The sequence below is a fragment of the Mirounga leonina genome, unplaced genomic scaffold (genome assembly GCF_011800145.1).
Source record: "Mirounga leonina isolate KUSES-001 unplaced genomic scaffold, KU_Mleo_1.0 Mir_127, whole genome shotgun sequence".
NCBI classification, from domain to species: Eukaryota; Metazoa; Chordata; class Mammalia; order Carnivora; family Phocidae; genus Mirounga; species Mirounga leonina.
Window position 1 is genome coordinate 59,439,278 of NW_023270316.1, and position 24,158 is coordinate 59,463,435.

General features: G+C 38.7%; 1 long non-coding RNA gene and 1 other non-coding gene across 2 annotated transcripts in view; both read left to right on the forward strand.

Annotated features, from left to right (window-relative positions):
* LOC118009462 overlaps positions 1-10,643 on the forward strand; it is a 78,671-nt gene extending 68,028 nt beyond the window's left edge. The window contains exon 7 of the long non-coding RNA XR_004678939.1: positions 10,586-10,643. This is a non-coding gene — a long non-coding RNA (uncharacterized LOC118009462). The remainder of the gene's footprint in view (positions 1-10,585) is intronic.
* A 12,891-nt stretch (positions 10,644-23,534) lies between these two features.
* LOC118009703 lies at positions 23,535-23,641 on the forward strand. Its single transcript, XR_004678992.1, has one exon. It is a non-coding gene; the product is annotated as a U6 spliceosomal RNA (small nuclear RNA).
* The last annotated feature ends 517 nt before the right edge of the window (positions 23,642-24,158 follow it).

Here is a 24,158-nt window from a genome sequence, read left to right on the forward strand (position 1 = left end):
AAAGACCTACATTACTACCTGTTTTCACTAACTGAAAGAAATCTGAAAAAGATTTTCGCTTTTAGGAAAAAAGGCGAGAAGTAAAAATAGTGTTCAGCATTTGTTTTGCTTATATAGAGGTAGTGAGTACCCCATATGGAGGGAGTGAGTACCCCAAGCAGCGGGAGGGGCCCCGCCAAGCTCCTGCCCCAGAACTATACTCGGCGTCTCAGCATCAAGCTGCTGGAGCTTTGAACTGTGTCTGTGGGCGTCTGTGCTTTATTTTGATTTGTTTTGTGCATCCATTAGCAAGATGTGTCCTTGAGTATCAGAAAGGCCTAAGAGAGGCAATTTTTGGGGTCTGGGAATGCTAAACAATTTTTCCGTGTGAATTAATGTTAATTGCTTCTTTGCTTCCTTTCAGCTTATGAGAAGTTTCATGGGAATGTTCTACTTACAGATAGTGGGGGAATTCTGTGTAGAGATTAACAACAAAAAAGCCCCAGAGATAATCACTGGTAATATGATAACACAGTGGTGATCATCCTTACAGGTGTCTCTCATTGTATACATATTCACATATAAATATACGTAAGTAAATACACATGCATTTTTACATAAATGAGATAATACTATATGAACTGTTAATAACTATAGATCTACATCATTATTTTAATGGATGCATTATGTATACTGTATATAGAATACTGCCTGGCACTCAGTAGGCCCTCAACCAATTGTTGATGAATCAATGAGCAATAATTTATTTAACCAATCTTCTGTTAATGGACATGATTTATTTCCAATTTTTCACCATTATAAATTACACTGTGATGAATATTCTTTTGCATCTTCTTTGTTCACATGTACAATGATCTGTTTAAGGAAACTTCTGAGAAGTGGAATAGCTGGGTCAAATGTAGAAATATTTAACTGTTTGAGAGAGATAAAGTTGCCAGGCTGGTATATTCATGCTCAAGTAGTATCAGTTTACACTATCGTCAATAGTACACAAAGGTATCTGTTTTACACGTTTTCCTCTACACTCTCACTGGTGTCAGTTTTCTTTTAAATTTGCCATTCTGATAGAAAAATTGCCATGCTGGTTTTTTGTTTTTTTGTTTTTTTTGTTTTTTTTGCAATGCTTACATTACAAGCAAAGCTGGATATCTCTGCATATTTATTGGCCATAATATATTTCTTTTATGCGTTGTCTGTTCTTTGTCCAGTGGTTTTCTCTTGAAACACCAGAGACCTATTTTGTCCTGCTGAAGTAATTTAATTTTATAATTTTAAAATATACTCCAAACAGGTAACAAAATACTTCCTTTAGTTGGGTATATTGATAAGTGAACATGTGGAGCCATGGTTCTCATTTGTCAGAGATAGCAAAGAAGATATCTTGGAGATTTTACCTCTAAGTAGAGTATTTTTTTTTGTCCGAGGACCACTGCTAAAGTTTTAAAAAGATTTGTTAAAAAGATAATAGTCATTTGGAGCAAAGATTAGGTTAACCAATATCTGGATTCCAAAAAGTGGGGACAAAGTAAGTTAATTTTTATATATGTTGAAGTGACACACTTCATTTCCAACCACTAAACACAATGTTCACCTTTCTTCTGTTTGTTTTAGCTTCAGTATGCTTCTGAAATATGTATGTGTGTGTTTAACCAGAGAGAAGGTCATTCCTAACCTCATATTTAGTGTTGGGACCATCACTTGTTTAGTGAGGCACTTTTATTTTTCAGGCCCAAGTTGCTGCTGCCTAAATTCCTTCTGAATCCCCAATACAAATAAATTGCAGAGGTTTTAGTACCCTTCCACAGAGTGATAAAAAAAAAAGCTTATTTTTAAAACAGTATGTTGTGTCCAGTGGTGTTAGTTCAAATTCTTAATGTCCAGGCCAAAATACCAGAAAATGAACCTCAGTTTCTTGGTAATAATAAAGTGAACGGGCTTCCAGCAGGGAGATTTTGTGGCTTCTGTGACGTGCCTCCGTACTTCCCTGTTCTCTAGCCCCTTTTCCACTTGGCAGTGCAGAGTCACCTTGCTCAGCCCTCTGGCCTCGCCTGGAAAAATGTCATCAGTGAGTACTTACGTGGTTCGAGTGATAAGGATTCTAAAGGAAAGAGTGCCTGTTTCAGTTCAAGTAGTTGGATTAGTCACAGGGATACTTAATCCATTTACAAATATTAGAATCTGCAAGCTTCTTTGTGTTCATCAGAGTATTTTGTACTCATTTAAAGGAAAAAATGAACAACTGAATACAAACCATGCAGGAATTGTTCAGTTAGCAGAGTTCTAATTTTCCTGATTATAAATAGTATAAGCATTTAGACACTTCTAAAGATTTACATTTTCCATAGAGTTTTACATTGTGGTTAAAATATACATAACATAAAATTTACCATTTTAACTATTTTTTTCATCCTTTAAAAAAATTTTTTTTATTATGTTATGTTAGTCACCACACAGTACATCATCATATTTTAACTATTTTTAAGTGTATGGGTCAGTGGCATTAAGTACATTCATGTTGTTGTGCAACAATTACCACCATCCACCTCCAGAACCTTTTTCATCTGGCAAAACTCTGTACCCATTAAACACTAACTCCCCATTCTCCCCTCCCCTCAGCCCCTGGCAATCACCATTCCACTTTCTGTGAACACTTTTTTGAGGGATGTTATATCTCTTTCTTTACAAAATGGGGGTTTATATCTTTCTTTAAAAGATCCATCTTTTGGGAAGAGTTTTAGGTGCATTCCTGCATAGACATGTAGTTGGGCAGTCCTATAATTATACATCGTCCTGAAGTGCATTTTGGGTCATTTCTATGCAGAACTTTAAAAAAATACTTCAGATGAGTACTGGAGGTTTTTGCTTTTCTTATCCCACTAACTTTTTGAAAGCATAAGAATATCTTATTAAGGATTATGCAAAATAACCTCCTGCAAATCCTGATATTATTACACTGCCCAAAAAACTTCAAAGCATCAGGAAAGATTTCCCGCCCCCCCCAACTTTTTAACTAAGCCAGATTCAGCTGGCTACCCCACTTGGCTACAGAGTACTAAAGAAGAGACTGAACTGACTGAACTTGATCCTGCTGCCCCTGCACACACAACACTCCCATTGACTCTAGAGAAGACTTAAGTGCATGAAAGGACTCCAGGATCAAAAGGTTAGCTCTATAGGGAGCTGTGTCTGGCTCAAGCAATCCATTTTTTTTTTCTATTGACAGTGAAAACGTTTTATAGTTCTTTTTCAAAGTTTTTCAATCTTTTACAAAAACAGGCTACTTGTGAAAAAGTGAGAAGGCATCTAATTGAACTATATCCAGAGGAGATCATGGCAGAGACCAACAGGGAGGAAAACATTTCTAAGCCACAATGATGTTGGTCAAATCATTTGTATTTTAAAAATAAAGTATTTGAGGCACCAGCTGAGGGAAATTTTCATTATGAAACCTGGTTGGGCTATGAAGCAGTATACGAGATAAACTAAAACACAAAGCTCTTGAGTGTTTCTCTTTGTCTGCTAATAACTTAATAATGCTGGCAGAATGATGCAACCTTTGCATTTTATGAAATCTATGAAAATAGGAAAAAATACATGCGATATCTAAATGGCATAGATGCACAGATGCTTAACCCACATTTAATTCATTTTGGGGAAAATAAATGCCTTAAAACATTTCAAAAAAGAGAAATTGCCTTAAGTAATTAAGTAATTAACAAGAAGAGTAGTAATAGCATTTTTGAAGAAAGTGAGATATGGTTCTACATGATATGGCTCTAAGTTATCTACATTTATTGGAGCTCCTTAGTATATGTAAGAATTCATTCCTTCATTTATCAAACATTTTTTTGTGACTTACTATGTACCCAACGTTAATCTAATAGTTTTCCAAAAACCTCACTTGAACAAGTATATAAGGAAGTGGATTATATGTTAAAAAACAGGATCCACGACTGGGATGGGGGTATGTGTCTCAAGTATTTTGCATTCTGAAATCATTCTTCATTAGTAAATTTGCCTTAAGAATTTTCTCTAGCTTCACCTGGAACATACAATTTTGATTGGCAAGTAGCTTATTCCTCCTAGAAATAACTATTATATTTATTCTAATCTGTGTACTAGGACAGAGAATGCAATGTTGAACTAACTTGAAAAACATGTTTTATAATCATAAAACTGATTTAATGTCATTAGAATTTTGATCTTAAGCATCCTCTATTATATGAGCAATGGAAAGTCTTGGTGAGGAGTTTGTGTGGTTCTCTTGCATTTTCACATAATTGGGCTTGACGGTTTTCTGCCATTGCACAGGATAACTGCAGTTGATGGTGTTCATGTTTTTAGTTAAGGGCCACTGAATTGTATTAGAAACTTTACGCTACACTCTTGTAATCTTGCAAGTCATTTTTGAGTTGCATGATTGAAAGTGAATAATAATGTACCACAAAACAAAAATTACTCATGCAGTTAAAGCTTTTTTGTGTGTAGCTTTAGAAACAACCAGTCCACAGAGAATAGGACTCATGAAAGAAATGAAAATACATGATCATCCCCATTACTCCTTGTTGTCTAAGCCTATTCAGGTCTGGTGAAACATTAAGCCACTTAACCTAAGTGGTATTGGATACCTAATTTATTCAGCTTCTGGAAGGTACCAGGTTAATGCTTACAGAGGCAGGATTTTAAAATTTGGAGTGTGTTTGTGGGGGGCGGGTAATAATGTTCTAGCAAACTCTTTTACTTAGCATGTGCCCAAGAGTCCACAGAAATCAGGTACTTCTTTGTTAAGCTACCTTAACTTTTCTTGGGAATTATTGGGTGTTTTATGGACAGTGTTCTTATATGGTGGTTAAGTTGGTTTGCTGAAATGGATCTAGAAAGACCCAGGGAAGTGACTGATTGTAAAGAGTTGTTGAGTGGATAGAGAGAAAAATCAAGGTGGTATGACAGGGAGCAGTTTTTCTCTCACGCTCTCAAATCTCCCTTCTAGCCAATTAACATTAAGTCTGAAATTTTCTCCACTAGTGTCACTTAGGCCGTTGTTTCCTGAAGGGCCCTGCTCCTTTGGAGAATTAGTACACTAGTTTAGGTGAGTTTGTCCGACTAAGCAGTTATCTATCGCACTAAGAAAAAACAGTCCAGGAGAAGTAGGACCATAGTCATTCAGGTGTTATCAGAGAAGAAAGCTGGAGGAAGAAGTGTTCTGAGAATATAATGACATCTGTGGAAGGCAGGCCATGGGTGGGCAAATAGAGTGGGACTTTGGCAGTTTGAATTAACATAAACATCATAGAATGATGACTTTGTTGGGGATAGGGTTGATAGAAAGAATGGAACCTCTATAAAGAGGTTTTAGGTGCCCCTGAAGACAAATGTAACCTATTTCAATTTCATAGTCTGATTTGGAGTTTGGTCTTTACAGGAGCTCTTCATGGGAGATTTGAAGGCTTTAGCCTTTATATGGGAAAAAGTTTCATCTCAGTTCTTCACTGTGCTTGATTGAAGCTGCTTGGGTTGCAGTCCTGGGTCAAGAGAAGTTCTGAGGCCAAGTCCAGACTCAGGGGAATGAATTCCACCATTTAATGATTCCTGCCATGGGTCTAAGGGGAAGGAGTGGTCATTGCAGTCTTAGACTTTGCTGTATTTTTGAGGATTTAGTAGATCATCATTGGCAGTGACAACTTAGTCCAGTCCTCACAAATGGGAGAAGAGCTTGGGACATCCAGCTGATGAATCCACAAGAGTTCTGGGAAGCCTTGATGTGCCTTAGTATTCTCCTTGCATATTTGTATTAACCTGGAAAATTGCTTCTTGAAGAGAAAAGGAAGTGATATTTTTAGAATTGGATCAGCATTTCCAACACATCTATTGATGGGCTAGCTCTTCAGTGTTTACATGGCAACGGGATGGACTATTATTAGCACTGCTCTCATCATGGGGTATCAGAATGGTTTTTTTCTCTGGTAGACCAGTGTGCACATAAAGAAGTTGAGTACATTGATTTATTGAAATTAGTGTTGATAGTTTAGCTGTGATCCTTTCTCAGTTTCTTCTGTAATGTCAGACTGCAAACTTCCGTGCCCTTGAGAAAGGATTATTTTAAGACAGTAAATCATTGAATCATATTTAGTGCAATGAGTTTGAGTGCTTGCTATGTTTCTGACACTGTGCTGAGTGTTGTGTGGGACACAAATGAAAGAGGGAATACATGGTTCCTACTCTGAAGGAACTTATAATTTATAAAGTGAGACAAGGCATTCTTGAACCAGTTAAATAATGAGATAATACAGTGTATGATTCATATACTTACACTTATTTAGTGGTTTAAAAAAAGAAGGACCAGTGGGATTATTTAAAGAGCTAAAATACCTACAACTTGCTTCTGTCACTTTAGTGGTCAAGGACTCCAAAACCCTGTGAGAAAGGGAATAGCAAGGACAGAAGAAGGCTTACTCATCTCTTATTCTTTGCTCATGCAATGATGCTCTTGTAAGTCGATGTCTATGGAAATTTGGAAGCCGATGGGAAATTATTTTCACAAATAGAGATGAAGGCAGTAATGGTAGAGTATTATCCAACTGTAGCTCTTGCCTTCTGTCCATCTACCCAGAGAGCCTAGTGTACACATGTATTCTTCTAGCTCCTACAGTTCATTCTAAAAAAAATTTAAATTACTACTACTAATTATTATTTTTTATTCAAGTATAATTAGCATACAGTGCAGTCCATTCCTGCATGGTCACAGATCTGTCTGAGATCATAGAGACTCACCTTGTTTTCTATTTTTTCAGATGCTTCCCAGTCAAATGTCTGTTTGAGGCAGGGAGAGACAGAGAGCCTATTTCTTCCTCATTGCTTCTTCTCTTCCCTGACCCCCCTGCCCCATTCCTGATGTTTTTACTGATTTCCTTCTCTCCCTTCCCCTAATAGCACATCTACTTTTTCCTGGCATTTCTAGTTTTCTTTCTCAACTGCTCTCCATATATCTTTATCTCTGTCTAAGTCTGAAGAAGGAAAAAGAATAAAGCAAGTATTGCCAAGAGAGACCTTAACTTTCCTTCCATGTTTGGAAGACTAACTCCTGGAATATAGGTCTTGAAGTGCAGAAGTTGGATTACCTTTGTTGTTCTGTACACATTGCAGTGTGCTCAAGACATTTCATAAAGGTTAAGTGAGAACAATTACAGTCACTTACATTATGTAAGACATCCTGGGCTTCATCCTAGATAGATGGTGCATTGCTATATCTGTCTTATTCACTTGTTTATAATTCATTCATTCACTGAATAAAGAGGTAAGCAGAAGCCAGATCTCATTAGGCCTTCCAGGGGGACCAGCATGGTCTGATTTGTTTTTATTTTTTTTAAATTTTATTTATTTATTTGACAGGGAGAGAGAAGAGAGAGCATGCACCCAAGCAGGGGGAGTGGCAGGCAGAGGGAGAGGGAGAAGCAGGGTTCCCACTGAGCAGAGAGCCCAATGTAGGGCTCGATCCCCCGACCCTGAGATCAAGACCTGAGCTGAAGGCAGATGCTTAACCACCACCCAGGTGCCCTAATTTGTGTTTTTAAAAGTTTTCTCTGGCTGTAGTGTGAGAATAGATGAAAGAGGTCAAGGGTGGGAGCAGGATATCTACTGCAGAATTCTTGGCTAGAGGTAATGATGGCTTAAGCTAGGGTGTTTGAAGTGGAGAGAAATGGACCCATTCTTGCCAAAGTGTGTATTTGTAGGCCAAACCCTGTTTCTTATACTAGTGTAGCCTTCATTTATCGCTGGGGCCTGGCTCTAGCATTCATGTGCTTAGTGTCTGAGCAGCTGGCTTGGAACCCTAGAAGCCAGGCTTCCCTGGATCATCTTATTGGATCAGATGTACTCCTTGTATGCTAGCCATTCATGCCTGTTTCAGAGGCTTGACGCTGCTCAGAATGTTTGTTTGATAACTTGATTATTGTTTGTTTCACCTTACATTCCACTGGCTGAAAATATTTTTTAATAAAAAGGAGATGCTGGAACTGATGGTTTTTAAAAAATTGCAAAAATCCTTTCCCCATCCATTTCTTACTTTAATTGCACTGTTGTGTGAGGTATTTCATCTAATCTGTTGAAATGAAAGTTTTAATATTTGGGGCATAAGAATGCCCAGCGTTGTTATGGAAAACACTGTGTCAGCTATCACCAGAAAGTACTGGACACGGCAGGGCTCATATCCACAGGTATTTGCTAAAGGCTGAGCATGTATAAGATATAAGAAAAAAAAAGATAATAGGAAAGATGTGGCCTCTGCCCCCAAGAAACTTGAGAGGAAGGGAAAGTAACAAAAATTACGGTGTATCTTTTAAGTGCTGGCCTTTTACATCTACCACTCATTCAACTCCGAGATGGGCCCTATTCTTACGCCTATTTTATGATAAGGAAAGGGGCATCATCATCCATCTCAGGTCACATTGCTACTGTGTGCAGAACCAGGAATGAAGCCCAAAGCCCAGGGTTTCCCCACTTTACATTGTAGGTACAACTTCACAAGATTTCAGAATACTGCCCATACCCCCTTGACAGCTGCAGAATCTTGGGGGAAAATGTCTTAATCTCTCTGAACCTCTGTTTCTTCATCTATAAAAAATGGATAATAGTATTTACCTCGCAAGGATATGTATGAAGCATGTATGAAATGTCCCTGGTACACAGTAGCCAACGACTCAAGTTCATGTTTCCTTTCTTTTGTGAACTAGCTTTATGGCAAGAGAATCTGTGATGTGATTTTGTTAGAGAGCCCTAAGCAAGCATGGCAAAGCATTGCTTCCCCCCCCACCAACCTTACAACTGTCAGAAAAGCCTGTGTTATGCATTTGGGCTTAGGGGATAGGAGAGGGCTGCAAGATTATGGGATGTGTTTGTGAAATATCTGTGTTCAGGAAGCAAGGCATTCTCAAGCTCCCTAGTCTGTCTCATGCAATTCAGGTAGCAACAGGAGGGAAAGAGGCAGTTGTTTAAATTTTTTTTTTTTTTAAGATTTTATTTATTTGCGAGAGAGAGAATGAGGGAGAAGCAGACTCCCCGCCGAGCAGGGAGCCCGATGTGGGACTCGATCCCGGGACTCCAGGATCATGACCTGAGCCGAAGGCAGTTGCTTAACCAACTGAGCCACCCAGGCGCCCCAAGAGGCAGTTGTTTATATAGGACATGTAAATGAAGGCCTCAGATCCTAAGGGGTCAATTTTGTGGGTCCTTTGGAGGTGAAATTAATGGGTATTTCCCTTTGAAGGATCAACTTTGCAGCTACGATCCACTGGAATAAAAGGACCTCACACTGTTTTTTGGTGAGAGATCATATTTATTTTTTCAATTCTTGGTGAAAACCCATCTGCCTTTCTTGAAACTAGACATGTAAAATTTGATTAGCTAACAAGAAGGGGAAAAAAGAACAATAACCTTCCTGTCTATATCAGGCTCTTAAAAATAATGTATGGGACAATAAACAATACTGCTAGTTTTGCTACAAAGTGGCCCATTATACATATGTGAGGAAGATAAGAAACTACTACCCTGGGAGGAAAATAGAGCCAAAAGGTTAATCTTAATTATTGAAGTGTAGTGTATTGCTCTCCAAAGGTTTTTTTTTTTTTTTAATAGAATGGATTGTGGGGGCAACTTTTGGGGGACATTCTCAGTCTCACTGGGAGACTGTGGTTTATTAAAATCATCAAAACATAGATGATTGTTTTACTCTTCTTTCCTTAGTTTGTATCTGCTTTGAATCAAGTCTTGTCCAAGAAACAAGGACACCCAGAGAACTTGTAAGACTCATCAAATATTCTCTTGGTCCTTGGATTGCTTCTCTTCCAATTCTATTTTCCTTTGGTACGATCTATTCCATACTGGTGGCCAGTCTCTAGCAATCTAATGAAGGCTCTGCAAGGGGCCCTACCAGTGTGTTCACATGATCATGTGTGTTTCTAAATTTTGCAAAAGCAAGATGTTTTAAATGTAATCACTCAAGATCATCTCTTTCCACTCTGACATCTCGATCACAGTTTGTCAGCTGGCATCTGATTGAAGGGCATGTTTTGGATCTGGCTAAGAGGAAGTTGAACTGGGGATACATGTAGTTTGGTGCAATATTTTTATGAAGTTTGCAGTCCCTTTTGTGACCATCTGGGTGAGGAATGACTTCTAGGAATACTCCTACCACCCACTGGATGACTCACCCAACAGGGATGGTGAGGAAACATGAGGGCCAGAGGTCTTAAGGTTATAAACCAGTTTATGGTGCTCGTCACTGGAAGTACAGGGGTAGTGGAGATAAAAAAGGTTTGAAGCAAAGTTTGAGAAGCTCAGCTGTGGAAAATTCTTACCTTCGGCAGTTGTAAAATTGTGAGTGGAAGTTTGATGCCTAGCCAAAAATATTCTCTCCTATCTGGAATATGCTTGATAATGCTGAGCATACAACTATAGACTCACTATGTATATTTTTCTTTTTTCATGTGAATAGCATGGAATAGATTTTATCAGGATTCTTGTGTTTGTGCATGTTTCTTCATCCCATTCTGGATCTCTTCTTATTGTATCTGTTGCATTTTGTCCCCAGAATGCTTAGTGGTTTCAGAGAAAAGTCACCACCAAAGCAAGAGAAACGCCAAAGAGTAAGTGTTCTGGTGACAAAACTCTCATATAATCCATCAGTAATTCACAGTATGTAGCATATGAGGAATCCAATTATCCAATCATGTAGCTGAATGCAGTGTAAGGACATTCGACTTGTCCTTGTGTATACCTTAATTTCAGCTTAATTTTGTATGTTTTTTTCAGAATTATTGTTCATACCCAAATTCAGATGTGATAGAAAGGATATATGTCTATTGAAAACCAAGAGTGTAAATTGAAAGAAAATGTTTGTGATACCTGTTGTCTTTAAAGAATGTGCAATTTCTTTCCTCATTCTCAAGAAATACTCATTTTTTTGGTATCTAATTTTGTATTATAGTTTCCTTAAAGAGTGGTACAAAATTTGTATTAGCTTTAGGCCCCATAAAACCCAGCTCTGCACTGTTCCATCCCTTCAGTCTCGTATGGACATATTCAGAAACAGCTGAAGCACATGTGTGGAGGGGGGCAGCATGTTGTAATGGAGGGAATAACCTTGATTCTGCCACCTACCAGCTGGGTGGCTTTTGCAAGTTTCTCAGCCTCTCTGAACTTTAGCTTCCTCAGCTGTAACGTTATAGTAATATAATAGTTGTAATAATCACAGGATTATTGTGAGACCTAAAGGAACACATGATAAATGCTTAGTATGGATAAACACTCAGTAAATATTATTTCCCTTTTTCCCTCAACCTCTTTCCAGTAGCTCACAGGTTAATCTCAGGTCACGGACCCAGGTGAGGAAACATTTTGTCTTTTTAAAGTGCATATTGTTAGAAGGGTATGAAAAAGAGAGTTGGGGTTTCCCCTGTGATTCTCGTCTTTAAAAAGCCCTAGGCAAAATGAATCACAATGTTATTTTCTCTGGGTAAAAAGCAAAGAATGAAGTGCTTTCATCAGCTGTGTAGGGTATTGGATCAAAAGTCCCAATTCAATGTGTCTGCCACCACACACACACACACACACACACACACACTCACATTTATGTGCTATGGCCCAAGGATTCGATTATTCTGAATCACTGCAGTTTTTCTACAAAGCTTCATCTCTCCATCAAAAACAACTGATGAACAAAGCCCTAAGCCAGGTGCTAGATTCTCACGACATGTAGGAATCCTTGAGCTATGGTTTATCAACCTGGGGTGTCCTAATGAGCCATGGTATCCTGGAACACCCACAGTCTTTCTGTTATGTTTTCTTCAGCCATGTACACACAGAGATATGCTCTGTGAGGTGGGGCTGGGAACTGGAAACACAAAGTTAGCTGAATACTGACTTGGTGATAGGATAGTCCTCATAGCGGACTAGGCTACTGCTTAGGATGCTGGACAATGAACTCTTTTCTTTGAGGGCAAAATCCAAGAATTCTTTTTTTTTTTTTTCCAGTGCCTACCAGGGCTAGTACATAGTAGGTGTTTGTAGTATTTATCGAATTGATTTATAGTCTGTATATAATTGGGGTACAAAGAAAGACTTTTAAAGTGCCCAAACAGTTTTCCTTTCTAGAAAGAAAACTATAGCTTTTGATTAATAAGCATGATAATTATGTCCCTTGCCCTGTTGTTTCGGAAGAAGGGGGGAATGTGTTTGAAAAGGGAAATCAGAAGGCCTACTTCACGTACTTTGCCTATAAGCCTTTCCTTCTCTGTGTGAAAGGAATCAAACTTAAGCAAGTATAGGGAAGTTTGAGAAGTTAGCATACTTGTAAAGACAAAACAATCACGAGTAGACTGTCAGCTGAGTGAAGGCCAGTGTGGACTCTAACCTGCAGGCAGTTTAGAAAGAAAACTCATTCTGAGACCAGCTCTCTCGCCCTGGAGCTGGCATACATGACTGATTTCTAATGAAGAGGAATTGCTGGTTAAATAAGAAAGAGTCTGTGTAATGTGTGTTATAATGAGTTATACATTTACCTACTAATTGTTCAGGAAACTTGGATGCATTGACCTTACCCATATTTTCTTTGAGGCCATCTTGGTTAATGTTCATGCTTTCTAAACTACTGAGTTAAATAAGCTCACTCAGGTGTTGTCACAGTGAACCCACCTAATCTCATTAACATCTTGGTGTCTGAGTAAAATGTATCCAGGATCTAGTCTATTTGGCTGCTAAACACACACACACACACACACACACACGTTTGTTTAAAAATAATCATTGATGTCTACTGTGTGTCAGGGAGTGTGCTGAGCACTGAGGATATGAGCCAGGCACAATCCTCAAGTGTAGAATAGATGAACAGAGCAGCCATATCTCTTATTTGGGTATTACAGGAGACCTACAGCTTATCCTGAGCTTCCAGAAGTGTTTCTAGAGGTGGCCAGGCCTGCCGCTTTTCTTATTTACCCTCCCAAAGGGCAAGACATGCAGGTTATGACTGAGACAAATGCCCCATTCATTGTCTTCCGGGCCACTTAAACTTTGATCTATTGATCATATGAAAAAAATGAAAAAGTTTAAGAGAATGATAATCTCTTAAATAGCCATATTTTATCTGTCTTCAGGTTGATTTCTAGGATATTTAGGATGATTTGATAGTTGTCTAGTTGTGTTTGTTGGACTAGAGGAGCCTAGGGTCCTCCTACTCAGCCGCCATCTTCCTCTTAAAAAGCCGTACTTTAAATGCCAACTCTTAAATGGATAAATATTTAACATAAGTGAACTGATGATTTTTAAGGCTCTTAGTAACAACTATTCTTAATAGCAGCAGTTTTGCTTTGGACAAAGATTATGGGGATAAGTTTTAAATCTGGTTGGAAAATAGCATTGAAACAGTACTAATTTTGTCAAATTTTTAGTACGTGGGTATTTGGAATCATTCAGATTTACTCTTTGTATGTTCAGGAACATTAGTTGTTTCAGACTGGAATATGACTGGCTATAGCTAGTTGAATAAAATTCCTGCAGTTCATCCATTCTTCTCCTACCAGCAGGTGTCATTATGGAAATATGAAAATACTGTAAATTCCAAAGTTGTAGGAACTGGCTGTGAGAAAGAGAAGTAGCACTTTGAATATTAAAAAACAACAAAGAGTGGAGAGAAAATTTGGTGCTAACCAAGGATGGCATGTTTAATTACTAGTTTGGCAATGTTTTATAATAGAATGTAACTGACACAGGATTTCAAGGCACAAACTTAATTTATTTTAATTAGATTAAGCAAATATTAAGACCTGCTCTAAGCTCATAGGGTCTCAAAAGAAAAGACATAACTCTTATCCTTAAGGAGCTGGCGTGGTATCTACGGAGAAAAGGGTACATTCATGAAATAATTAACGGGATGCATCAGCCTTTCTTTTTAATATGCCAGATTGAAGTACATATATAATATAAATAGTAAAAGTTCCAGCTAGAAGGGCTGTGTATAGTATTGTTGCTTCTGGATTAATCAAATAATATTGTTTATATATTTAAGTAGAGAGGAGATTCAAAATTATTTGGTAACTTGATAGCTCATTCTTTCCTTTCTTGCTAACTGCCATCACCTATCTTTCTCCATACATCTTAAGTAATAATTAGAATAATTACATATATGTTGGTTAACCTAGGATGTAACAATTGTTTATAACAGTTTGCTATAATCAATTGATAATATGATTAAGTCTTTCTAAAAAGCGAGTTAAGTACTACCAGTGGTCATTTTTACTAGGAGATCTTAAAACAGTACCCTGGATAAGAAGAATATTAGTGTTCTAGATCAGGATCCTATTTTCCCCTCTAGACTATGAGTTCTTCTACGGCATGGGATATGTGGCATTTGTCTTTGTATTTCTGACACTCTAAAGCTGTGTCTGTATCTTTGGTGGGCTCTTAGTACATGTTTGTTGAATGACTAAATGAGTGATAATATCACCAAAGGATAGGGTATTAGCAAGTGTGCATACATTATGTTGTTAGAATGTATGTTGATATTAGATTAAGAAATCTCAGATGGAGTGACTCAGAAAACTGAATTGAAAAGTTGATAGAATCCTAAATTTTTCTCTTTTGATTCCATTAGTCCATCCAAGGAAGATTTGTCTCAAAAATTATTTTAGCATACTATATGAAGGACATTATAATTCACCTAAATAGAATGAGTCAGTATTTTCCAATGACAGTTTACTTACTGTAAGCATACTAATTCTTTTTATTTGAAGGCCATTATTAATTTGCTGCTACATGGTGAGGCTGATATCCTCAGCCTACCTTTGGTGGGTTAAACTAACTACCCTTTATTCATCACTTACTTATGTCTTCAACTGCTTACTGGCCTTCCCCATTTTGATTTTCTGTTGTCAGCTCCAATTTAACATGTCAAAACAGGAAATCATTTTTTTTTTAAGATTTTTATTTATTTGACAGAGAGAGACACAGCAAGAGAGGGAACACAAGCAGGGGGAGTGGGAGAGGGAGAAGCAGGCTTCCTGCGGAGCAGGGAGCACGATGCGGGGCTTGATCCCAGGACCCTGGGATCATGACGTGAGCTGAAGGCAGACGCTTAATGACTGAGCCACCCCAGAAATCATTATTTTTTACCTGTAAACTACCTCTTTCTTCTGGGCATACTTTTTTTCTTGATGGTACCATCATTTTTCTAGTTACCGGGCTAAAAACTTTGATATTTTATTTTTCTTAATCATTTTCTCCATCAGATCAACAAATCTCTTATATTTCCTTTGTGATGCTTTTGATATTAATTCTTTTCTTCCTTTCCATTTCCATTACCAAGACCTTGGGTTAGACAACGTACGGATAAAATAGCCTCCTGGATCATCCTGCTATCAGTTTCTCCTCTTTTTTTCTATGAATGACTATGAATATTTTAGTTTGAATCATTCAGACATCAATACCAAGTCCATACTCTTTATCAGAGTTGCCATGGCCCCTCATGGTATGCCACCTGATCACCACTCTAACTCAAATCTTGTCTACTCTACTGCTTTGCTCTAGTTATGTGGGAAAAATGCAATTTTCTGTCTAGCCCTTCCCTCTCTGACTTCTAGAATTTTTTTATTGTGGTAAAATATACATAATGCATACATGTATAGTAATGTATACATTATTTTATACCAAATGTATAAAATTTGCCTTTTTAACAATTTTGGTAAACTCGGTAAATTTTTGTAAAAATATACAGTTCAGCAGCATTAAGTACATTCATATTGTTGTGTAACCATTGACACTATCCATCTTCTGAACTTTCTAATCTTCCCCAAATGAAATTCTATACCCATTGAACAATAACTCTCTATAAACCCCTCCCCCAACCCCTGACAACCACTGCCATCATTCTACTTTATGTCTCTGTGAATTTGACTATCTCACATACGTGGGATTACATATTTGTCCTTTTGTGACTGGCTTATTTCACTTAGCATAATATCTTAAATGTTCATCTATGTCATAGCGTGTGTCAGAATCCTTTTTAAGGCTGCATAATATTCCATTGTGTGTATATATCACAGTTTGTTTATCCATTCATCCATCAAGGGACATTTGTAGTTTTTGCTCTTTTAACATATCCTACTAATCACAAAGGATTAATCTTCTACACCTTACTTCAGTCATATTACTTGACTGCTCAGAAGTCTTCAGTGAGTTCCTTTTTACAGGTAGGATCAAGTATAGCATTCATAGCCTAACATCCATGGCTCTCCCCAGTGGGTCCTGACCTATGTATAGAATATTATTGCCCATTATTAATCTTCCAACATTTGTTCATGAAACAAATATTTTTTATTATTTTTTATTATTTTTATTTTTTTTAAAGATTTTATTTATTTTTGACAGAGAGAGAGAGCACAAGCAGGGGGAACAGCAGAGAGAGTGGGAGAAGCAGACTCCCTGCTAGAACAGGGAGCCCGATGCGGGGCTCGATCCCAGGACCCTGAGATCATGACCTGAGCCGAAGGCAGGCGCTTAACCGTCTGAGCCACCCAGGCGCCTCCACAAATATTTTTTAAATGCCTAGTATGTGTTGGTCCTGAGATAGGTGCTGCCAATCCAGCATTAAACCAAATAGACCTGGTCCCTTGTCTCATAGAACTGACCTCAGAGCTAAGTGATTCCTTCATTCACGCCAGAATGCTCTCCCCTTTCACTTTGGAAGCTGGCTACTTCACCCAACATGAAATTGCTAAGAACCATTAGGTGACCAACTTGCCAAAAGCTAATTCTCTAGTAATCGTTTGATCAAAAGAGGAACTTCCTGAAATACAGAGTTTTTCTAAAAAAAATTATTTTGCCCTGGTGTCACTGAGGCTCTTTTCCTGAGATATATTTTGGTCAAATGCTGTTTAATATCACCTTTGCCTGTGTTTCACATTGTAGACCCTGAGAATTCCTAGAACACTTAACACTTTCTATAGAATGATTAAGTTTTTAACACGAATTTTTGTCTTAATTATTATTGCCTCTGTCCCTGTTGCTTCTGCCCCTAACTGTGCCCCTGTATTGACCTGGTGCAGTGGCTTTGACAAATTGTCCTATCTAAGGTATTTGTCAGATGATTGCTCAGTGAATTGGATATTCATTGAATTAGTCATTAGGGGGCCAATCATATGACAAATCAGTTTCCAAAAAATTTTAAAATGTCTTCTCTCCCTTGTAATAAATCAGAGGGAAGCATTTTCTTCTGTTTTTCAGGGTCTGTCCTCTCTAGTTGAACCATAGTATTTTTTGTTATTTCTGTTGATTTGTCTTTACAGTGTCCTTCTTATGATATCTTGTGATCAGAACCAATAGTTGGTTGGTTAACCATGAGAATTTGGGGGGAAATAGAAAATCATACAGACACATTTTTAAAAATAAAACATATTTAATGTACATTTTATCAGCCAGTCTTTCAGTGGAAGGTCGAGGCATTTTCTTTGCAAATGGGCCAACTGATTATTCGTATCATCTCTCTTACATAAACCATACTCATAATGAATCACCTATGATTTCCAGTTTCATGTTTTTAAAATAAGAGCAAGATTTTAAAGACACTTGTGCTGTAATGAGTGCAGAATCCTTGTACATTTTCATTATTCTTCCCTGTCATGAACAGTTTCACTCATACTCAGTTTAAGAGCAGATTTTCTTAGTAACTCATCTTTATTGATTCTTTAAAAGAATTCAGTTTGCTTTTTCAAAGAAACATAACTCTCTTTGTTGTCATATTTCATCAGATAATATAAATATTTAATTGAATTATATAATTATAATCATAAATACAAGTGGCACAACTTCACTCCTTTGGAAAGCCTAACATGTGGTTGGTGGGAGTAGAAGACTGCAGGCATGTGGCGGAGGAGACTGCTGGCTGTGAGCACCGGGTGTGCCGTGGTGTATCAGCTGGTAGGTTTTCCTGAGGACAGGAAATGTAGTCTTTAGTGCAGTTTGGCTAGAAGGGCTTTTACTGTATTTGTTCATTCTTACAGACAAAGGTGTGTGTGTGTGCTTACTATCTTATAATGAAGTAGGAGCTGAGGAGGGATCTGTCAGGAATTGGTATGGGGAACTGCGCAAATCCTTCTGATTCAAATGATAGGAAAAGGGAACTTCTACATTTGATGTAAATTTATCAGATGTATCAGAGATCTAGCACCGAGGGGAATGAGGGTGGAGAGACTGAAGAAGACAGGGTCTCAGACTGTCACGACTGGCCACTTTATCTCCAGGTAGATGGATTTTTCCACATGGATCATCTCTGCCAAGAAGTCCTACCATGCAAGGCCCAGCCAGGGATTGCAGCCCCCTATGAGGAAAGCCTCTCGGTGGGCTTCATCTGACTGCCCACTTTTTGGCCCTCATCGTCCATGTAAAGGTGTGCTGGTGGTGCTCTGTCAGGGTCTCCTCTGCGTACTTCCATACATGTGTGTGGAAAGGAATCATGTGTGGGGGTAGGAGGTGGACGCTCCCTTTTTAGTTTCCAGTATTATTGCAGTGCTGCTCAGTGTTCATACCATTAAAAGTTATCCTTCCTAATCAGACTTACGACAATGGAGTAATAATATTGTCAGTTATTTTGTGCCATGCTTTATGGTGTTAGCGTGGTTTATTGCTTTATTTAATGAGATAAATAACTGGACTGCTTGAAAGTGGTGTTTTTTGAACAAAGCATTAACTGAGGTGAGAAAGGAGTTGTCTTCTACTTTCTGTTCTGCCTTGCTTGCAGTACAGTCTGGGTACTTTTTAAATTATCTGTTCCCAGCTTTGTTGCATGAAGGTACAGCTACATCAGGACATTAGCTTGTTGGTGCTCACTGTTACTTTTTTTTTTTTTTCTCTTTTAATAGATACAGCTTTTGACAGAAAAGAAAGATAGACCAATAGACAATGTTAAGGAGAGCACAGACCCTAATCTCAGTCTTGAGGACAGCTTTTGGAAAATAGTGGCTGGGATTTCCTTGTCTATGCTCTTGTTTTCTGACTGCCCAAATCTGCATTGTCACAGATGGGCACATTTTTGCTAGATCAAGGAAAAGATGAATTCTGTGGCTTTGGAACAATGTTTTCTTCAATTGTCTAACCACAGGCAGAATAAGGTCTTTTTGAGAAAGGGAAACTGGACTACAGGCATCTTTCTTCCATTAAAAGATGAAATGGATCTTCAGTCAGCCTCACCACATACAACTCTTGCTTTATGTTAACATGCGTTGAAATCTTATAGACTCTGTCCTCGATCTCTGTACTTGAAAATCTCTTGTAATACTATAAATTACCCTTACTGGCTTCTTTTTTTTAAGCTCTGGTGAATAATCCATGTGTTCTCAAGTTTCTGTTCTAAAAATGTCCCTCCAGGGACCTGCAGTGAAAACGAGGTGTTGTTTTATGTTGTTTGAACACTGCGTGAACCCGCTCCTTGCTTTGATTTTGGAAGCTGACCATATCTGAGGCGGTTCTCCTAGCCTACAGCTGTGCCAGATTCTCTTCTTCTCTTCATAGCCTCCAGGTCTAGGAGCCTCTGCTTGCATGAAGGTGGGGTAAGAAGTGTGACCCGCTGTAAGGAAAAGCTGAAGCTTACTCACCCAGGGAAGCAGTGAGCCTCGATAAAAATGGCACTGGAAACGATCCCCCTTTAAGACCGTCAAACACGAGAAATGCTCAACAGAATGCTGTGCATATATTAGGCACTCAGTCAATATTTGTTGAATGAACAGATGAATGCAGCAGAGGGTGGTAGTCATGCTATTTTCAGCTCAGCCTCTCTGGTGGCAGCTTTCATCTCTAGCTACTCTTTTTATTCTTCACTTGCCCTCTTGCCATCCCATTGCTGCTCTGTCCTTTCTTCTCTAACCAGGAGAAAAGACAAGGGCTAGTCTGGGAATCACATTCTTAGGCAGGACTGGGCTGAAGGCAATTAAAGCTCACAGACCGAAGGGGCTTCAGAGCCAGCTTCTCTCAACTGCAGACATAGACACCTGCCTCTACTGTCCTGTCCTGATGCTTGACTGGTGGGATGGTCCTAGGTGGTCAAAAGAAGTTCATAGAATATTGACTTTTCAGGGTCCAGGTTGGGTTTCTAATGTTTTATAAACCAAGGAGTTTAATTAGCTGTGTTCACACCACATATCTTTATTCCAGCATACTGTGGATGAGTTGCATGCTCTTGACTCTGGAAATGGGAAGTGTCCTCCTCTAACTTCTTAGCTTTACAGAACATGGTTTGTGTCTGTTACCATTGTCATTTCTGGCTTTCCTATGGCCACAACTATCTGTTAAGTCAGTGGAAAACAGACTGTGGTTTTTCTTAGATATTTTCTTAAACTCCTTTGGGGCAGTGTCTACTCTGGAGGCAGTTTTTCCTTTCTCCACCTTTAGGATAATTCTGAGAAACTAAGGAAAAATTGGTATCTTTTGGACTTTCAGCCAAGTGTATTTGCTGGCCAGGCTAAACATTCAAGCAGATTTAGAGTGAGTGACACTGAGTCTTCAGTTACAGGGTGAAGTTCACCACTTTGATGTGTCTTCTTTCCCATTGTGTTTTTTTTTTTTCTTCTAAATAGAGTGGAATCCTATCAAATGTATACTTAGCTTAAACAAATACAATTATGCTTAGATAACTTTGTTTTCTACTGCAATCAGTAAGTGTTTGCCTTGGGGCACACAGAAGATGATAGAAAAGAACCTGCTATTCCCTTGATTGTCTTAATTCCCATGTGGTGCTCATGGTGTTAACTTTTCATTGTGCCGAGAGTGTGATTCTAATATCGATTGTACAACAGATTGTTGTTACCACATAGTCTCTAAATAGAAGTTAGGTCCTTGGTCTCAACCAAAGCCATGGTTATCTGTTCCACCTTTGCAGGAAAATTTGGATATGTTGGACTGAACTGAGAGACTGTGTGTCTCCAACATGGTACATTCCTTAGGGATTTTCACGGGTAATTTTGGTGATATGTAATTTTAGCCCTAAGTGCTCACTTCAGAATCTGTCACCTACAATAATACACCACAGTAGTGTCTGATTTGTCTTTATGGTGCCTTTTGTAATAAATAATTCACATTCTGGTAACATTCTGCATTTTTTTAATTTAAAGTGCTTTTTAGTCTTTTTAGGTAGTGAGGATATAGTTTGAGCTGGTATTTGTTGTCTTCTCTAACTGTGCTATATAAGGTCTATGTAACCTTTTTGTTGATCTGGGACATTACGGAAATTTAGAACCATGCCTGGAGCCAAAATGTTGGACACATCCCAGTTTGCTTTTTTAGAGCTGATTGATGGATGCTGTATGCCACAAGATACTAAGAGTCATAAAAATAAGCTTAGATTTCTGAAAGATAAACACCAAAAACACCAAAGCTCAATCCTACTGTTCTTGATAATGACCCACACTGTTAATTGTAGATTGTAAGTTGTTGTAGTAATAGGGAAGGTCTGCCCTGATTGGGAATTGGGAAAGATGTTGGAATCTGAAGATGGCCTTTGTCTAAATACAGTGAAACTCACACAAAGCCAGGCTTCCTTGTACGGCAACATTCAACAACAGTCTAACTCGAGAAACCTTGAAGAATGATGGAAATATTTACTCTTAAATTTTATTTTTAAGGGATTTCAGATAGAAAAATCATACAGAAATCTTTCTAAAAATTCCCTTTACACTTCTTTCTTTCTTTTTTTTTTTAAGATTTTATTTATTTATTTGAGAGAGAGAATGAGATAGAGAGAGAGAGCATGAGAGGGGGGAGGGTCAGAGGGAGAAGCAGACTCCCCGCTGAGCAGGGAGCCCGATGCGGGACTTGATCCAGGGACTCCAGGATCATGACCTGAGCCGAAGGCAGTCGCCCAACCAACTGAGCCACCCAGGCGCCCCTACACTTCTTTCTTTTTCACCAGCTTCCTACACATGGCAACTGCTCTGCCTCAAGTGCACTCGTGGGTGGCGCTGCCGTTCTGCGCCCTCACACACCACACACAGACCCTCTTTGGTGTATGCAGCCTTCTGGAACATGTACTGTCTAGTGCTGGTGGTTTTTCTTGTAAGCATAAGCTACTCTTGCCCCAGAATTCTGGTGAATAAAATCTTCATATCAGTATGAAAGTTTTGCTTTTATTTACTCTTTGATACTGACTTGAGACATACTGCTTGCTCTCACGTTGATATAATATGTTCAGTCAAGTTGTCTAAGACCCTGACAATCAGACCAATCTGCCTTGGGTTCATTAAATCAGTGGGGCCACTATAAGGGGAGGTATGTGTACAATTACAGTTACAGCATATAGCAAACAGCAGGCCCAAAGTAGTACTCCTCACTTTGCCTCTTGGTCTCTCCAGAAGGCCATATAGAGGTGGTGGATTTAGATGTAAATGGCTCTGACTGAACGTGGCAGCCCTGAATATGGCGGTAGTGGTGGTGACTGGCTTTCCTTTTTAGTCTGAGTGTGACTTTTATCTCAGATGATTCTTTGAGTTACTACCAGAGTAGGGCATATGGCTGCGGTCTGGGGGAGAGAAAAACAACTAAGTCTACTGGTATATCTTTATTCTTTACACAACTTTGCTATAAAATTTATACAAGCATCTGTATTAGTCAGGTTCTCCAGAGAAACAGAATCAATGGAATGTATGTGTTTCTCTCCTTCTCTCTCTCTCTCTCTAAAGGGATTTATTATAAAGAATTGGCTTATGCAGGTGGGAGACGGACAAATTCCAAGGTTGAGTTGGCAAATTGGAGACTCAGCAGAGCCATTGGTATAGTTCCATTCTGAAGGCTAGCAGGCTCAAGATTCAGTAAACATAAAAGCTGATGTTTTAGTTCAGGTCTGAAGGCAGGAGAAAAACTGACATTCCAGCTCGAATGCAGTCAGGCAGAAGGAATTCTCTCTTACTCCGAACTTTTATTCTCTTCTGGCCTTCTACTGATTGGACGAGGCCCATCCACAGTAGAGAGGACTGTCTGCTTTACTGAGTCTACCAATTCAAATGTTAATCTCTTCCAGAAACACCCACACCCAGAATAATGTTTGAGTAACTATCTGGGCACTCTGGCCTAGTCAAATTGACACATATATTTATCCATCGCAACATTCATGAAGAATGTAGGAACATATAATTTACAATTCAATTCCCATTTATATGTATGGCTATTACTTGATGGATGTGATCATGCTTTTAGAATTCAGTGAAAGGAAAGGCATAAGAAAATTTTAATGAGATTATTTATTTCCTGTGTTTTTCTCACGGAGTTATATTAATCTGTAGATCTTTTTTCCTCTACTTCATTTAACAACTTATAGACTTTATCTTGCTGTCTTTGGCGTCAAAAAAATGATGTGATAGGTCTTTCCCTGTTCTATGAAAAATGATTCTTTTTTGTCTAAAGAAGGTGCTCATCTTCACACTATAAAGTCTAAATGGTCTACCCACCATAAAAAGAACAGGCCAGAATTTCTGCCTGAAGAATAGCTTTAAAGAAATCCTGTGGTTGTGCTCACTTGGGCAGCATATGTACTGACACTGGAACAATACAGAGAAGATTAGTATGCGGCCTGAGCAAGGGTGACATGCAGGTGTGTGAAGTATTCCATATTAAAAAAAAAAAATAAAGAAAGAAGGAAAAGAAATTCCGTGGCTTTTTTTCCATTAGTTTCAACTAACATGGGTTGTCTCAGAGAAGCTGTGTGAGCTGACTCACCTCAGTATGATTCCTGTTGGGTTTTGTATTACCAGCTTTCTTCACCTGAGAATTTGACTAAGAGAGAAGTCTGTCAGCAGATTACAGCTTGATCCAGTTGGTGGTTATTTGGGCCACAGCATGGGGAAATATCTGGGGGGGTTGGGAGGGCCTTCTAGGTGTGAGGCTCTTTCTTGCAGAGGTGGTTTATACAAGAGGCATGGAGAGGTAGCTCCTAATTTTCTTTTCTTTTTTTTAAAAAGATTTTATTATTTATTTGACAGAGAGAGACATCGCGAGAGAGGGAACACAAGCAGGGGGAGTGGGAGAGGGAGAAGCAGGTTTCCCGCCGAGCAGGGAGCCCGATGTGGGACTTGATCATGACCTGAGCTGAAGGCAGACGCTAAATGACTGAACCACCCAGGCGCCCCAGCTCC